General features: G+C 48.8%; 1 protein-coding gene across 1 annotated transcript in view; it reads right to left on the bottom strand.

Moving 5' to 3' along the window:
- OtopLa (proton channel otopetrin-like a) overlaps nucleotides 1-15639 on the bottom strand; it is a 62197-nt gene that overhangs the window by 42842 nt on the left and 3716 nt on the right. The gene's annotated exons all lie outside the window — the stretch shown is intronic.

Below are 15639 nucleotides of genomic sequence, written 5' to 3'. Positions count from 1 at the left end.
GACGAGGCATCGGGAGCCGTCGAAGGCGGGCGCATCCGGTGAAGCGAGTGACATGACAGTTAACTTCGACACAAGGAACGCGCAAGAGATGGGAGGAGAGTGAGGGAGATCGACCGAGCGGAGTGCAAGATGTATCCGTTAGATTGTCCAGAAGAGAAACCCGCTCTGTCTACCACTCCAGCGCTGGCTAGATGGCCTCGATGCTACGCCGCACGAGAAAGCCGACCCGGGGCACCACGGCGGGGCGACGGAGCAGCGCCGTTTCTGCAGCAGTTGCCGTTGCCGCCGCTGCAGACGCAGCAGCAGCCGGACTACGCGCGCTGGCGCCCTCTCTCCTGGTTCTTTCCCTCCTTGTTGCACCCTCTCTCGTCTGCCCTCCGCTTCTTTTCTTTTTTTAAATCTATCTTCTCAATTGTGTACCGAGTCTCTTTCCCTCCCTTCGCCGATGCCTTCGGTTATTCTACTTCAACTCTGTTTATTTACTCCCTCCAGCCGCTGCCAAAGGGCACCCGCAAGGCTTCCATCAGCCGAAGCTGCCACAGACGAGAAGCGCGCCCGTGTTGTACAAAAAGGACGCGATCTTCTTGGTCGAGGGAGGGCGGTACGCGTGAAGAGAGCGAGAGGAGCGGTGGAAATGGCTTTTACGATCCCCTTTCTCTCTCTTCTGTCTCCCCTCCCCACTGATGCTTGCAGGCCACTCCACCCCGGAGGGGTCTTTACGCGGCAGGCTCCCCCTGTATAAACAGGGGAGCCCAAGAGACGGACATGGCGGCGGCTACACAGGGGAGGAAACGAATCTGGGCGGGGACGTAACTGAAGTTCCCGCACCAGCAGCTGAAGCAAGTGGGGGCAGAGAGTGCATGAGTTCCCCTTTTTGTAAGAACCTCGGCAGCAAGCCACTACCGCTGCTGCAATGCTCTTCCTGCTCTTGGGCGCCCTGACAGGCCTTGGGGGGACCAGAAGGATGCAGCAGTGGAGGAACTGGAGAACCGCCCGCACGCGGACGCACTCAGCCAGCCGAGCGGCATTCTCTTGACGGGCGTGATCTCTATTACTCCCTGATAACCCCGGCCGGGTTTTTTGTTGCATTCGTGGGCTAAGAAACGCAGCGAGATGAGATCCGGAAGTGGCTGCTCCGAAGAGCGGCGGCAGGGCGCATCTACCCCTTTGGCTTAGACTACCTGATGGGCGGAATGGAACATGACAGACGACGGAACACGTAGGTCCTTGCATTAAGCAAAAAGAAGAAGGGGTAAAGGAAGGGCGGTGATAACGAAAGTTGCCGGCAACGCTCAAAAAGTGCGTTCTGTTCAGCAGAGCTGTTTCTGCGGCTAGTTTCTGGAGTTTACTCATTTTGGCAAAGCCCGAAGCTCAAAAAAGACAGGAGTGTGAGAGAGACAAAGCAAGTTAGCGTTTTGTCCTGTGTCTCTCTCACGTCCTTGTCTTTTTTTGCGCTTCAGGCTTCGCCAAAATGTGCATTCTGTTGTTATTTTGCTGACCTCATAGCGGATATAGCGCATGCCCACAAGGAGGATCAACCAATAACTAGGGTGCCAGTTCTTGCTCCTTCTTAAGATTTCACGGCCAATGACAGTGCAAGCAGGAAGTTTACATTCAAGAGCCGTCATTATCTTCCAACGCTTCTACGCAGGCTCAATTTTTCAACTCATTGTAACTGATCAACCCACCCTTGACACCAGAGGCAACGAATGACTCAGCTTGTCGTCTTGGCCCCGATATTGCTTTTGAAGATAAAGTGAGAAGAAGGATGGATCTGGGAAAAAAAATCATTACAAAGGGTAGCTTTTACAGATCTCATCATCAAGGCTCTTTTACGCTGTCTTTGACGTGTCATAAGCCAGAGCGGCGACAAGGAAAGAATGGAGTTTCGTGCGGCGTGGGTGTAGCCGCACTCCGACGGCTGCACTGAACTGCACGCGGCAGAAGAGGAGGAGGACGTCCCTGCCGGTTTTGATATTCGGGGTGGAACTCCCAGACGGATTGCCTCTGTTGCCACGCCGCCGGGGTCGAGGCCATGGACGTGGTTTAGGAGAGGGAGAAACAGAGGGGGACGCACATTGTGTACGTCCTTTCCAGCGCCCCTGCCATCCTGTGCGGGAGCACATTCCTCAACTCGCACGGAAGCCGGTGCGGAAGGGAGCGCACACCGAGGTTGGCGGGTGACTCACGTAACGCCCCGCGTAGGACGTCGACAAGCAGCTCCACAATGCGAAGCTTGAATTCACAGTCCCGTCATGCACTTTGTTCCTTCACAGCGTCTCAGTTTTCCTCAGCGAATTTAGAAAGTTCGACTTAGGAGCCTGCTGTTCAGCTCGGTTCGATTTGTAATTTGAGCGATTGGTTCACTGTGCACATTGCGATAGGAGTATGATTGTTTGGTATGTAGAGAAAGGCTGAAGCGTTTCGGAAAAGTGGCACAGTTTTTTCCCTATCCGCTTGCAAGGCTCGGTTGGGGGTGGATTGACGATTGACGCGGTGGTGTTTAAAGAGCGACTTAAAAAGATCCTTGGAGGATCGAGAACATTCCGGGGAAACTTCCGGACCCGGAAGTGTACCTACTCTAGCCCAAGTTAGTACACCCGAAAGTACCCCGGTGCACTTCCACAAGTAAAAATGAACCCCGAAATGAACTCCGCCCACGTTTCAGAGAAGTCCACGCCACAGCGGAACGAAATGGCGAAGACGAAATCAAAGACGCAATGGGAAGCTGATCAATGAAAAACGAGACGAAGAACCAATACTGATAATTCAGATGATTTGCCGTACTACATCTAATGATCACCCGCGCACTTTCCATTATTAATGCTGTTTTCAATAAGGCAAATGCCGGCAGCAGCAAAGATTCCTCCTGCTAGCAAGAGCAGTAGCGTTGTGAAAGGTCGCGCGGATTAATTCTTCGGAGTGATAAGACCCTTTTCCGGTTCCTGCAAGAAAATCATTTATATCATTTCATATAAAAATTCAGGCCGCGTGCCTCTTGTTGGCATCTCGGCGCAGAACCACAGGCGTCTCCGTGTCTACATATCATGTGCTGTATAATACCAGATATATTTGACACTATAGGAGCCATCACGCTCGGCAAAATAATGACCTGTGTGACACACGCAACAACGCGACAAACGACAAGAAAACGTCCGCCTAGGAGTGCGGCCTTTCCCACGAAGACTGCACACTACAAGAAATGAGAGAGAGAGAGAGAGAGAGAGAGAGAGAGAGAGAGAGAGAGAGAGAGAGAGAGAGAGAACAACTTTTATTTAAAATGCCTGCAGAATCGGTTAGGCTCCCTCCAAAAAAATAAGGACTAAAAATTGGAAGGACGCTTAAGGTTCGCCTTCAAAGCAGACGCGAATTCGTGCGGGCTCATTGTCTTACTTCTGAAACTTTGTACGTCGGCATATCGTCTACGCATGAACTCTCTAACTTCCTCATACCGCGCGTTCTTCTTCGCTTCCTCGGCATCCACCTTACAGTTTTTCCCTGATTTTCGTGCACCGCCACCACAAGACACGTTCTCAAGCGAAGCCCTCAGGAGTACCAGCCACAGGTCAACACACGTGTTCAAACCATCGGCAGCACACAGACGAGATTAGTCGTCTACACCACGCTGGTTTCATTCATTAATCACCAATCATTACTCGTTAATAAGTGAACTATAATCACACTAGTAGCCACCCCCAATCAATCAAACAAAACCTCATACATCATACACAGTCGTACTTCGTTCATATGAATATTGTGCTTAAAGCGAGTCATCCCGTGTGCTGCGCGATGTCAGTGCACGGTTAAAGAACCCCAGGAAGTCGAAATTTCCGGGGCCCTCCACTATGGCGTCTCACATAGCCTGGGTCGCTTTGGGATGTTAAACCACATAAATTAAACCAGACCAAGCCAAACCATAATAACAAGTCGTTTGTTTTGGTTTGTTTTGTGGGGTTTAACGTCACAAAGCAACTCAGGCTATGAGAGACGCCGTAGTGGAGGACTCCGGAAATTTCGACCACCTGGGGCTCTGTAACATGCACTGACATCGCACAGCACACGGGCGCCTTGCTTTTCGCCTCCATCGAAAAGTGGCCGCCGAGGCCGGGATTCGATCCCGCGTCCTTGGGAACAGTAGTCGAGCGCCATAACCACTGCGCCACCCCGGGTGGGGTAATAGCAAGTCGTGAAGGACAACAAAAATATCTTATTGAAAAAAATATACTGTAATTATTGTCTGATTCTGCGTCTAGCAGTATCCACTGAACTTACCATAATTGAAAGGACACTGGCAACTTTGTGTGCATTATCGTTATCTTCGTGGTCCTCAAAAATTACAATTCAATGTGTGAAAGAGTGAAGGACTGCTGAAGAAGATCAATTCAAGCCAGAACTATTCGATAAATATATATACTATTTACCATTTCGCCTTGCTCGAGGAAAAGAAACGCAGCGTGCTATAATTAGGATAATAAGAAGTGCATATTTAAACCACAAGCCGTGTCATTCAGACCCCCTCACCTCACCACCCCTCCATCACCCATGTCGCTTGGGTCTCAGAAATATGGTATCTTACTTTTACTACTTATATTCAGATTTTTTTTGCGTTTAACCCGTCATGACACTCTAACGTTAACTTCTCAAAGGTACCTGATTGTGTGTGTGTGTGTGCGTGCGTGTGTGCGTGTGTGCGTGTGTGTGTGTGTGTGTGTGTGTGTGTGTGTGTGTGTGTGTGTGTGTGTGTGTGTGTGTGTGTGTGTGTGTGTGTGTGTGTGTGTGTGTGTGTGTGTGTGTGTGTGTGTGTGTGTGTGTGTGTGTGTGTGTGTGTGTGTGTGTGTGTGTGTGTGAGTGAGTGAGTGAGTGAGTGAGTGAGTGAGTGAGTGAGTGAGTGAGTGAGTGAGTGAGTGAGTGAGTGAGTGAGTGAGTGAACTTTAATTACTGCTCGGGGATCTTTTTCTTCGCCTCTTCAACCGAGGCTGACGAGCGGTTGGCGCCCCCAGTCCAGGGCACCACTGGCTTTCGCCAGTTTGCGAGCTCTTGTGACCAGGTAGAACTGAGCCTCCGGGTCAGAGCTGGCCAGCAAAGCCTCCCACTGTCTTTCATTTGGGTTTTCAATTTTTTGTAGTTGATGTGAGCTGCATTCCCATGTTATGTGGTACAGGTGGTCTTCCCGCACCACGGGCACTCGTCTCTGAATGTCGTGGGATGCATCATGTGTAATATGTGTAAATTAATGAAGGTGCCCGTCTGTAGCCGCCTCAGATCTATGGCCTCCTCGTTGCTGAGCTTTTTATGCGGCTCCGGATATACTTTCCGCAAGCCTCTATAGTGTTGTAGTATTGTGGTGTAGTCAGGGTCAAGCGGAATCAGGTCCTCTGTCCCGAGACTGTTGGGCGCACGGTAGGTTGCATGTCCTCGTGCTACCCTGTCTGCGTACAAATTCCCCGTGACCCCTGCATGCCCCGGAATCCACACTAGTGTTTGAGTGCATTGTTTTGTTGGCTCGCTTGTGTAAGAAAGGATTTGGTGCGCTCAGTTCAGTTCAGTTCAGGCGTTCAGTCGTGTCCGACTCTTCGTGACCCTATGGACCATGTCACGCCACGCTTTCCGGTCTCTCACTATCTTCTTAACATCACATAGCTTCATCTGCAATGCCTCGAGAATGCCATCTAACCATCGCGATCGCTGCCTACCCCTTCTCCGGCGACCCTCAACCTTTCCCAACATCAAATCTTTCTCCAGCGACTCCTCTCTTCTCATCAGATGACCAAAGTAGCTGAGCTTTAACTTTAGGATTTGACCCTCCAATGAGCAGTCAGGGTTTATGGTCGACAATATCGACTGATTTGATCTTCTGGCAGTCCAAGGAACTCTTAAGAGTCTTCGCCAGCACCACAATTCAAACGCGTCAATTCTTCGGCGGTCAGCCTTTTTCACAGTCCAACTCTCGCATCCATACATCACAACTGGAAAGACCATAGCACGGGTTATACGGATCTTGGTTGGCAGACTAATGTCTCTGCTCTTTACTAGGCGGTCAAGGCTAACCATTGCTCTCTTTCCCAGAAGCAGGCGTCTCCTAATTTCATGGCTGCAGTCTCCTTCCGAGGTAATCTTGGCGCCCAAGAACAGAAAATCTGTCACAGCTTCCACTTCTTGTCCATTGATGCTCCAGGACTTGATAGGGCAAGATGCCATGATCTTCGTCTTTTTAATGTTCAGTTTAAGCCCAAACTTCTCACTCTCTTCTTGTACGCGCATCAGAAGTCTCTTGAGATCCAATTCACTTTCTGCCATTAAAGTGGTATCATCCGCATATCTAAGGTTGTTGATGCGTTTTCCAGCGATCTTCACTCCAGCTGAAGACTCGTCCAGACCGGCCTTCCTCATGATGCACTCTGCATATAGGTTAAATAGGCAGGGCGACAGTATGCAGCCTTGCCTCACCCCTTTCTCAATCGGAAACCAATCAGTAAGACCATGCCCAGTTCTGACTGTGGCCTCTTGCCCTTCATAAAGGTTCCTGAGGAGACAGATGAGGTGAATTGGAACTCCCATCTCTTGGAGAGCTTGCCACAATCTGCTGTGATCTACGCAGTCAAACGCTTTCGCATAATCAATAAAGCAGAAGTAAATGGGTTTCTGGAACTCTCTTGCTTTTTCCATGATCCAGCGAAGGTTGGCAATTTGGTCTCTAGTTCCTCTGGCCTTGCGAAACCCAGCTTGCACGTCCGGAAGCTCCCGATCCATATACTGCTGCAGCCTACCTTGCAAGATTTTTAACATCACCTTGCTAGCATGCGAAATAAGCGCGATCGTGCGGTAGTTGGAACAATCTTTGGCACTGCCTTTCTTTGGAATGGGGATGTAAACTGACCTCCTCCAATCCTGTGGCCACTGCAGGGTTGTCCAAATCTTTTGACATAATGTATGCAGTGTGTTAACAGCGTCGTGGTTGAGGTTTTGAAGCAACTCAGCTGGAATACCATCAATTCCGCTAGCTTTGTTCTTAGCAAGGCTGGCTAAGGCCCATTCAACTTCACTCTTCAGGATGCCCGGCTCGAGATCAGTAATCACAACCGTCCTATGTTGGGTTTGCACATCCGGGTCCTTCTTGTACAGTTCTTCTGTGTATTCCTGCCACCTCTTCTTTATCTCTGAGGCTTCAGTGAGGTCCTTGCCTCGTTTGTCCTTTATCACGCCCAGCTTAGCACAGAAGCTTCCTTTGATATCTTTGATTGTCTTATACAGAGCTCTTGTGTTCCTTAATTGGCTGTTGTCCTCAACTGCTTGACACTGTATGTTCAAGAATTGGTGCGCTACCTTAGATAATTTACCCCGTTGAAAATTTCTGCATGCGGATTGAGAGTCGGACAGTATCGTCAGACTCTCTCCCGTTTCTCTTCCTTGCCTAATGGCCAGTGCGATAGCCACTTCTTCTGCCTCCGTGACTGTACAGTTTTGGATCGAGGCGCTAACTACCTCCCGGCCTTCGCAGTCTGTGACCGTGGCTATCGCCCTCTTTGCGTTGGTTTCGTATAAGGCTGCGTCGGTGAACCTTGACGTGTCTTGTTGGCCAAATGTTTTTTCATAATACTCTGCCCTTGCCTGCTTTCTTCCCGGGTGTAGGCGGGGGTCCATGTTTCTAGGTATGGGCCGAACTCGGTACCAATTTCTGACTTCCCGCGATACCTCTCTTGTCTTGTTATAAACCTGTAGGTGTGTGTTATATCCCAGTCTTTCCAACACCCGTCTTCCCGTCCTCGTTTGTAGAAGTCTGTTTAGCTGTGACTTGATTTGGGCTTCTGCTAATTCTTGTATTGTATTGTGCAGACCCAGAGCTGCTAGTTTGTGGTTCGGTGTGTTCTTGGGGAGCTTGAGTGCGGTCTTGATAGCCATTTTGATGATGGCGTCCGCTCTGTCTTCCTCTCCTTTGGTCATATTGAAGTAGGGTAGAGCATACGCTACTCTGCTAATAACGAGGCTCCGGACAAGTTTGAGTGTGTCGGGCTCCTTCATCCCCATCTTTTTGCTGGTCACCCGTGCTATCATTCGGGCGACCTGCTGGGTCGAGGTCTTGAGCAGATTAAGCGTGTGTTGACACCTTTGATTCGATTGGAGCCACATCCCCAGGATCCTCACGGTTGTCTTTTCGGGCACTGTCTCCCCTTGTAGCCGGATCTCGAGCTTGTGGCCTTGATCTGTGGGAGCAGAGCGGTTGCCCTTCCCTCGCCAGAATCTGATCAGTTCTGATTTCCGTGATGAGCACTCCAAGCCCCTCTGCTTTAGATATTCTTCGATGACAGATGCTGCTTCTTGCAATTTCGCTTCCTTCTCCCCGAGTGATCCTGTGGTCGTCCATATGGTGACGTCATCAGCATACATAGCGTGCTGTATGCCCTCCACCTTCTCGAGGCGCCTGGCCAGGCCAATCATTGCCACGTTGAACAGCGTGGGCGAAATGACTGCTCCTTGAGGTGTCCCTTTGTTGGGCGGGGAGAAGGTCTCTGTTTCTATATTGCCAATCTTGATTTCGGCCGTCCGGTTACTCAGAAAGCTCCTAACGTACTCGTAGACTCTGGTTCCACAATTCGTGTCTGCCAGGCCATCTAAGATCGCCTTGTGACTAACATTATCAAATGCACCTTTAATATCCACTGCCAAAACTACGTGTTCTGCCGAGCGTGGGATACCTGTCAAGACCTCTTCTTTAATCTGCAGGAGAACGTCCTGGGCTGATAGCTTCTCTCTGAAGCCAAACATGGTGTCCGGCATCTGAGCGCTATCCTCTAAGTAATTTTTCAGTCTATTATTGACAACCCTCTCGAAAATCTTTCCCAGGCACGAAGTTAAAGAAATGGGCCGCAAATTCTCTATTGCCAATTTTTTCCCGGGTTTCTGGATCATGATGACCACCGAGTGTTTCCACTGCGCTGGCACCGTTCCTGCTTCCCAATGCTTGTTCATGAAATGCGCCAGTGCCTTGATATTGCTGTTGCTCATGTTCCGAATTATGCCATTAGTGATCTTGTCGTCACCAGCCGCTGTGTTTCGAGTGGCACTTGCTATTGCCGTCCGGACTTCTTCCTCCGTGATCGGCTCGTCCATTTTCGGATTTGGGTTTCCTTTGTAATCTTCTGCGTATGGATATGGATCCTCTAGGTCTACTCCGTAGCATTTGTCGTGGACGGCCTTGATCACATCTTCCTTCGTGCCTGGGAATGTGTGTAGCAACCGCTCCAGCGACTTCTGCCCCTCTCGCTTGGTTTTGGTGGGGTCCATGATGGCTTTTAGAATTCGCCAAGTCTTGGAAGTGCTGAGCGTCCCCTGCAGAGAGTCGCAGAATTTGCCCCAGTTGGCTCTCGTCAGTTGTTCAGCGTACTCCGCCGCCTTCTTTGTGATCTCCACAATTTTCATCCTAAGCTTTCGATTGTGCCTCTGTTTCTTCCATCTTCTCAACAGTCCCCTCCTCACTTCCCACAGGTGGAGTAGATGGGCGTCTATTTCTGGTGTCTCATTTGTGCGTGTCAGTTCTTGGGTAAATCTCTGCTTGTTCTTCCGCAGCGCCCCGCACCAGCTATCAAGATCCTCAATCTCGCCTTGGTCCTCCTCCTGCGCTTCTCTGAACTTGTGCCAGTTGGTAATCCTGGCTGCGCCTACCTGTCGCCTGATCTTGTAGGTGTGGATGGTCGTGCTCACTATATAGTGATCACTGCCGAGATCGTTAAGCGTGTTTATCCACTCAACATCGCCACAGTTCTTGACCATCGTAAGGTCCGGGGTAGTGTCCTTGCTCACACTGTTGCCCGTTCTCGTGGGCACTCCCGGGTCCGTTACCAGTGTTAATTCATGTCTGTGTTAATTCATGTCATGTCTGACCAGCTTGCAATCTGAGACCGATCATGACTAGACACCAGAAGGCGAAGCAAGACCGCCTAGAGATTTGGCAGTGGAATTGTAGAAGCATCCGACGCAAGAAAGGGATGTTGTCACAGCTGCTGGCCTCACAAGCGGAACCACCGGCTGTGATAGCCCTACAGGAGGTTGGCAGTTCCCCTTCCATTAGCGGGTACGAGGTCTTTGCTGCCGATGACGAGAGCTGGAAGGTGGCGACAATGGTGGAGAAGACCATTACAACAATTCGGCATGACCAATTTAAAGGGATTGAAACACCCCATATCCTTGTGGAGGTGGTCCAAAAGAGTGACAAAAAACAGGGCACTTTTATCCTAAATGTATACAGCCCCCCCTCCCAACGAAAGATCGACTTCGACAGACTTCTCGGAGAAACATTAAACTTGGTAAGAGGAAATCAGCTAATTATATTAGGCGACTTTAATGCAAAAGACCTGTGTATGTGTGTGTGTGTGTGTGTGTGTGTGTGTGTGTGTGTGTGTGTGTGTGTGTGTGTGTGTGCGTGTGTGTGTGTGCGTGTGTGTGTGTGTGTGTGTGTGTGTGTGTGTGTGTGTGTGTGTGTGTGTGTGTGTGTGTGTGTGTGTGTGTGTGTGTGTGTGTGTGTGTGTGTGTGTGTGTGTGTGTGTGTGTGTGTGTGTGTGTGTGTGTGTGTGTGTGTGTGTGTGTGTGTGTGTGTGTGTGTGTGTGTGTGTGTTTCATTTATTGTTTCTGTAAGGTTATAATGTAAGCGACGGAGTCAAGTTGGCAGGTGCGGCAGGCTGTTGTGCAGATGGCCATCAAGCAGCCCCTCCGTGCCGTCAGTATGTGCTCCAATGAAACAAACACTGCAAGCTGAAGCAAGTTTAGAACCATGCTGTAGTCGAGTGCGAAGAGTTCGGGCCTTCTCTGCCGCATTGCTAACTCTGAAGCGAAACCGACAAGAGAGTGGTGCAAAATGCGGCAGTTTGGTTGCGCAGCAATGACGAAAACCACGCACATCCAGGATGAGACGCGCTGTCCTGATTGCATGCTCGTCGCCATTCTGTTGTCGCTTTAGTTTGTGAGTGTGGGTTTTAAGCAACCCCATGTAACCCTGCTGCCTGTCGTTGTGGCGCTCCCGCTGCACCTAGAATTTTCCTCCTTTCGTTAAAGTTTATTCACTCACTCACTCACTCTCACTTAGCCTCTTTACCGTTCGAAAAAGACGACACGCCCACTGTGGTCTCCTCTCCAACTATACAGGACCCGTTCAGGCATCGAGCCGTATCAGATGTCGCGTACTTCGAAGTGCGCGACCGTGACCCGATATGGCCCGATGCCCGATGCGTTCGGGCTTCTATGCTTTCTTTAAACTGTTGTCCATATTAACGCTACAAATTTACATGGACCGCAATAGACTTCGTGCATTCCTACCCTGCCCATTGTCCAAACAGCGAGGTTTTGATGCATAAATATGTACATTGAAAAAGTCCGGTCCCCAGAAAAGCTGTCCTTGATGTATAGATCGCAGTTTTGGACTGACGGACTGACGGACGGACGGACGGATGGATGGACGGATGGATGGATGGATGGATGGATGGATGGATGGACGGACGGACGGATGGATGGATGGATGGATGGATGGATGGATGGATGGATGGATGGATGGATGGATGGATGGATGGATGGATGGATGGATGGATGGATGGATGGATGGATGGATGGATGGATGGATGGATGGACGGATGGATGGATGGATGGATGGATGGATGGATGGATGGATGGATGGATGGATGGATGGATGGATGGATGGATGGATGGATGGATGGATGGATGGATGGATGGATGGATGGATGGATGGATGGATGGATGGATGGATGGATGGATGAATGGATATGTGGATGGATAAATGCAGGGATGGATCGATGGATTTTAAGAGCTTCCCCTTTAAAACGGGGTGATGATAGTAATCATTTTTGTGCTTTTTAACTGAGATAACTCAACGTTAACAGCTTTACTAAGATGCAGACGCGTCATCTGTCGTGGCGCGTCTTGCTCGCCAGCGTAAGCAGAGTTAGGAGGGAGAGTAGGCGCGTGATATCGCCGATCGATATTTCGGTGTTATTGAAGCTAGCTTAAAGATTCTTCTGTTGTGGAGAGGACTGGTGGAATGCCTATTGCTCGTTATGGTTTCTGGTTTTAGTAAGGTGGGCCCTTTATAGGAAAAGTTAAGCGTCCTCGTAATTTTTTATTCTAATGCAGAACAGCCCATCTGCTATGCCGCAGACAGCGGCGGTTCTATAACTTTCTTTAGATCGCATACTGAGGTTCGTCACTTGTCTCTTTCTCATGTGTTCGTGCACTTCGCACACGGCAAGTAATTGTGGCATTAAGCGTGCCGTGCGCAAGCTCATTGAGCATTTTGATATAGTGCCTAGAATAGCTTTGAGGACTGTAAGTTGGAATTACGCCCCTTGGAGGCGCTTTTTTTTTTTTTTTTTCAGAGTGATGCACAGAGGCTTGGAAAGTATCTTTCAAGCATAAATATGACCACTATCGCCCGTACTGCTGCCCCTGTCTTACATCTTGGAATTGCCACCCTGTCGATAACACCATCTCATCACTAACCCACTAACATGTCTTATCTTGGGATAGAGCAGCTTTCTCAACAACAGAAGATCCAGATCGCGGTGACGATCACTGCTCGAATCAGTTCGTGCATTAAAATACATTACTCTAACCACAATTGCGGGCAAGTTAACGCGGTTTCCATACAGCTTTACGCGATGGCGGTAGCAGAAGAGCCGTATTCAGTGGCGGTCTTAAACTAAAATCGTGAATTATCGACGTGGTTATAGTCAACATCATAATCATGTGGTTTTGTGCGGCACTCCAGAAAATGCCACGACGCTCATGTTAAGCACCACGTCACATGCTGAATGAAAAGGATTAAAGCGTGCACGTAGTGCTAAATAGAGGTCGCCGTATTTCCTAAAGAATGGAATTTTGTAAATATGATGATTTCTCTAAAAAAAGAAAAACAAAACCTGATCGTGAGGCGGGATTCGCACCCATGAACCTTGGGTTGTTAGCCTGACAAACTGTCTAACGGATATGATGCATTTTTTTTCTTTTAACCATGGTAATTAATTAAATGAAGCAATGTTCTCGGCACGTAAGCTATCTACAAAGCCTTCAGGTAGTGCATGGTACAAGCCACTCCGATACCGAAATTTTGAAATGAAAGGCCACGCGACATACATGTTAATACCCGGCAAGCACGTGTACGCTTATGGCTTGGAAACAAGCGGGCATTTATATTTACGTTGTGTCGCCTTTCCCGGGAGTGGCAACTTATGACTGTATGATATCGAGCATATGTGTAATTATAGAGCTATCAATCACAAAAATTGTAATTTATAGCCGAGTAGCAGAGTGCATTTAGGTGTTTCATACAGTCTTTGGTTGACTTGGCATCGTGGCGCCGGCATGCGGTGACCACCAGAACCCCCCCATATGATGTACGTCGTTGCCCCAACAGGTGATTCGCGAGTGCTGAACCTGCGTCCGAATGCAACACTACTTTCGCTTGAGTGTTCTCCGTTCAGAGGCGGGCTTCGCCAAAGCCTAGCGGCTTGTATTCCCCGTCTGCTGGTGTACTTGAATATGTTTAGCATCAATAAATTCCGATGCCACTCATCATACCTATATCAGTTTTAAAATCATAGCTGCAAATGCGCTGGCTGCAACAAGGACATCAATACGAATAGCCCTGGGCGGCGACAAAGGATTGATGCGAGCCATACCATTTTCTTCAAGCCTTCATGTGAAATAAACAGTGTACTCAGGTGTATGGACACGGACAAAAAAATCCAGCGTGGTTGACAGCGCTTAGACACACCGTCAGAGCACAGAAAACAGAAATGACGACGAAACTAACTACAATGAATCAGCGCCAACTGAGCCCGACAGCTTGTCCTATATTCAAGAAAACCAGTGTTGTGAGTTCAGGAACATAATTAGAAAGAAACTGCAAATGATCCGGATGTTAATTTTCATGTTGCAATCTTACGATATATGCGAAAAAAAATTGAGTTCTTCTACAGCATCCCGCTGAAAAAGTGCAGTTGTCCAAATTCCTGCCTTCGGTAAGTCTTCTTTGACTTCACTTTATACATGTCTTAAATGTCGACAAAAGAACGTCCACAGAGACAGCTGTCGCTGAGTCGAGAAAGCTTCCCACAATTTCTTTTTTTTTTTTTTTTTTTTTTTTATAAGCAAACGTTTTTATGCGTCTTTACCAATTTGTTCCTTCATAAACTGCCCGCTGAGGCCAAAGTATACAAAGCCACATAACGCCTTTATTTCGTGTTTGTAAAATTAATTTTAAGATCCTGATTCCTGGCTTCGATTTGGTCGATATCTGCGGGCAACTTAACGTTTTCTTGGTAACGATGTTAGCAGTTCGTTCATTTAAAAATAGAAACAAAAAGGGGGTAAATGGTGTCTGCATTGTCACAAAATTTGCCACTCACTGAAACCAACCATGCGCTAATTAAACAAATAATGCCGGACTTGTATTGTGTCATTTCAATGATCTTATTGATGGCAGTGTACGCGTATAGTATTCGTTAAAAGTTTAGAGACCAAGGAATTCGCTTCTGAGCCATGCCGGGCTGACCGTAATGCGTTCCCAGCATTACGAATCTCCTGGCCCACTTCGACGGGTGGGCCTTTCACAATTGCTAAAGGAGTCGCACTACACGGCTTGAGGCAGACCCCGTGGGCTCTAAACTTTTGACAAAGGCTGTACATCGCCAATTTGGCCACTGAACAGGTGCGAGTCATTTTTGATGAAAATGTGACGTACGCCACTACATCACGCGAGTACAGACTTCTGTCACGCATGCTTTGCTACTGTTTGGACAACCTGTTCAATAACTGCAACGTCGCTTAAATTGTGTGTACTTGGTTTACAAACGCACTCTCCTCTGATGACAAGAAATAGCTCCCCGAGACATGAGCTGAAACTAAGTGTTTAAAATAACCCGTTGGTATCACTTAAGCACGCGTGGCTATTCTCTAAACATGCAGCACTCTTCCTCGTAACTTACTCAAGCAATTGGAAGCGCATCCAAGCATTGTTCGAGTTATGCAAAGCTCCGCTGCACCTTGGATCGCTCTGTATGATAGTTCATTCACATACTAATTTTGTACACGTTAAAAATCAAAGAAGCGAATTTACCTCTCCGATAAGGGCTCGGCAGGCACCCTTCTTTTTGTGTCATGTATACAATCTTGTCCCCGTTCTGTAATTTCACCGCCGCGCAAGCTGCCCCTGCAAGTATAGCAGTGCAGAGGCCTCTTCCGTTTTCGTTTAATTCACTCCACTTACATTCGAGTCTGTCTCTCTCTCCCACTTCACAAATAGTTCACGCCCGCACCGTGAACAGCAAGCCTGGATGGTGCCATCGGCGAGCAATACGGGGAAGTGTCGTATACGCAGTTTCTGAGGTGGGACGCCCGGTCTCCCCGGCCGCGGATGCTGCGGCCCTCGAGCCATCCATTGAGAGCTCTGAAAAGCTTTCTTCGCTCCTGAGCGCCCGAGGCTATATAGCGCCGAAGGCTGCCTGCTCGTTGGCGTGTTATTCCGCCCTTTTCGCCAGCTCCTTTTGAGATGTCCCGCACACGGCTAATGAACAATGTTCGCCTATTAGAGGTGCTCATAGAAGCAGCCGGCTGAGAGGGTGGGCTCGGCGTTGGGAA

Source organism: Amblyomma maculatum, chromosome 4, assembly GCF_055883805.1.
Source record: "Amblyomma maculatum isolate TAMU_Amacu chromosome 4, ASM5588380v1, whole genome shotgun sequence".
In the NCBI taxonomy this organism is placed as follows: Eukaryota; Metazoa; Arthropoda; class Arachnida; order Ixodida; family Ixodidae; genus Amblyomma; species Amblyomma maculatum.
This window is presented reverse-complemented; position numbering and strand designations above follow the sequence as displayed.